The following is a 2500-nucleotide window of genomic DNA, read 5'->3' on the forward strand; positions in this document are numbered from 1 at the left end:
TGAGCCACACGTCCTTGTGGACGACGTATTGGGTCATTGTGCCCAAAACCCAGACTGCGCTCATTCATTCGCAGCAGTGCAGACTTTACAGAGGTGACTTTCCAGCGCCTAATACCCGATTGCCGAAAGCGACGTGACATAAAACAGAAGTGCAAAACAGAGCGTGAAATACAGGCTGCAAAATAAAAGTAGTTTGGGCGTGCCCTGTCTCAACTACAGAGGAAGCGGCATTCTGCTGCTGTAAGATAGGCAGGAAAAGATGGGGACAAAAAGCTTACGGCACCTGGTATTCCCAGGCGGTCTCCCATCCAAGTACTAACCAGGCCCGACCCTGCTTAGCTTCCGAGATCAGACGAGATCGGGCGCGCTCAGGGTGGTGTGGCCGTAAGCCACAGCGGCTGCTGAAGACAGACCCTTTATACGTGCCAAAATAACACTGGCAGATCTGTTATTTCACATAGCAATCAACAATAATGGGGATTTTCTCTAACAGTCAACAGCAAAACTAAGAAATAACTACTCCACCCAACAAGAATTTTCCGTATGGCCTGATCAAACATTTGGCTCTGTTCCAAGTCCATTTTCGTCCGAAATTGCTCAAAACGTACATCGGTGAGCCACACGTCCTTGTGGACGACGTATTGGGTCATTGTGCCCAAAACCCAGACTGCGCTCATTCATTCGGCAGCAGTGCAGACTTTACAGAGGTGACTTTCCAGCGCCTATACCCGATTGCCGAAAGCGACGTGACATAAAACAGAAGTGCAAAACAGAGCGTGAAATACAGGCTGCAAAATAAAAGTAGTTTTGGGCGTGCCCTGTCTCAACTACAGAGGAAGCGGCATTCTGCTGCTGTAAGATAGGCAGGAAAAGATGGGGACAAAAAGCTTACGGCACCTGGTATTCCCAGGCGGTCTCCCATCCAAGTACTAACCAGGCCCGACCCTGCTTAGCTTCCGAGATCAGACGAGATCGGGCGCGCTCAGGGTGGTGTGGCCGTAAGCCACAGCGGCTGCTGAAGACAGACCCTTTATACGTGCCAAAATAACACTGGCAGATCTGTTATTTCACATAGCAATCAACAATAATGGGGATTTTCTCTAACAGTCAACAGCAAAACTAAGAAATAACTACTCCACCCAACAAGAATTTTCCGTATGGCCTGATCAAACATTTGGCTCTGTTCCAAGTCCATTTTCGTCCGAAATTGCTCAAAACGTACATCGGTGAGCCACACGTCCTTGTGGACGACGTATTGGGTCATTGTGCCCAAAACCCAGACTGCGCTCATTCATTCGGCAGCAGTGCAGACTTTACAGAGGTGACTTTCCAGCGCCTAATACCCGATTGCCGAAAGCGACGTGACATAAAACAGAAGTGCAAAACAGAGCGTGAAATACAGGCTGCAAAATAAAAGTAGTTTTGGCGTGCCCTGTCTCAACTACAGAGGAAGCGGCATTCTGCTGCTGTAAGATAGGGACAAAAAGCTTACGGCACCTGGTATTCCCAGGCGGTCTCCCATCCAAGTACTAACCAGGCCCGACCCTGCTTAGCTTCCGAGATCAGACGAGATCGGGCGCGCTCAGGGTGGTGTGGCCGTAAGCCACAGCGGCTGCTGAAGACAGACCCTTTATACGTGCCAAAATAACACTGGCAGATCTGTTATTTCACATAGCAATCAACAATAATGGGGATTTTCTCTAACAGTCAACAGCAAAACTAAGAAATAACTACTCCACCCAACAAGAATTTTCCGTATGGCCTGATCAAACATTTGGCTCTGTTCCAAGTCCATTTTCGTCCGAAATTGCTCAAAACGTACATCGGTGAGCCACACGTCCTTGTGGACGACGTATTGGGTCATTGTGCCCAAAACCCAGACTGCGCTCATTCATTCGGCAGCAGTGCAGACTTTACAGAGGTGACTTTCCAGCGCCTAATACCCGATTGCCGAAAGCGACGTGACATAAAACAGAAGTGCAAAACAGAGCGTGAAATACAGGCTGCAAAATAAAAGTAGTTTTGGCGTGCCCTGTCTCAACTACAGAGGAAGCGGCATTCTGCTGCTGTAAGATAGGCAGGAAAAAGCAAAAAGCTTACGGCACCTGGTATTCCCAGGCGGTCTCCCATCCAAGTACTAACCAGGCCCGACCCTGCTTAGCTTCCGAGATCAGACGAGATCGGGCGCGCTCAGGGTGGTGTGGCGTAAGCCACAGCGGCTGCTGAAGACAGACCCTTTATACGTGCCAAAATAACACTGGCAGATCTGTTATTTCACATAGCAATCAACAATAATGGGATTTTCTCTAACAGTCAACAGCAAAACTAAGAAATAACTACTCCACCCAACAAGAATTTTCCGTATGGCCTGATCAAACATTTGGCTCTGTTCCAAGTCCATTTTCGTCCGAAATTGCTCAAAACGTACATCGGGTGAGCCACACGTCCTTGTGGACGACGTATTGGGTCATTGTGCCCAAAACCCAGACTGCGCTCATTC

The 2500-nt window shown here is 48.7% G+C and overlaps 4 non-coding genes across 4 annotated transcripts; all 4 read right to left on the reverse strand.

Moving 5' to 3' along the window:
* Positions 1 to 271: 271 nt before the first annotated feature.
* On the reverse strand, positions 272 to 390 carry LOC127141499 (5S ribosomal RNA). Its single transcript, XR_007812017.1, has one exon. It is a non-coding gene; the product is annotated as a 5S ribosomal RNA (ribosomal RNA).
* A 495-nt stretch (positions 391 to 885) lies between these two features.
* On the reverse strand, positions 886 to 1004 carry LOC127141514 (5S ribosomal RNA). Its single transcript, XR_007812030.1, has one exon. It is a non-coding gene; the product is annotated as a 5S ribosomal RNA (ribosomal RNA).
* Positions 1005 to 1485: 481 nt separating this feature from the next.
* Positions 1486 to 1604, reverse strand: LOC127141525 (5S ribosomal RNA). Its single transcript, XR_007812041.1, has one exon. It is a non-coding gene; the product is annotated as a 5S ribosomal RNA (ribosomal RNA).
* A 489-nt stretch (positions 1605 to 2093) lies between these two features.
* On the reverse strand, positions 2094 to 2211 carry LOC127141501 (5S ribosomal RNA). The gene has a single exon (XR_007812019.1). It is a non-coding gene; the product is annotated as a 5S ribosomal RNA (ribosomal RNA).
* Between the last annotated feature and the right edge of the window lie 289 nt (positions 2212 to 2500).

The sequence above is a fragment of the Lates calcarifer genome, unplaced genomic scaffold (assembly GCF_001640805.2).
Source record: "Lates calcarifer isolate ASB-BC8 unplaced genomic scaffold, TLL_Latcal_v3 _unitig_5661_quiver_892, whole genome shotgun sequence".
Lineage (NCBI taxonomy): Eukaryota > Metazoa > Chordata > Actinopteri > Centropomidae > Lates > Lates calcarifer.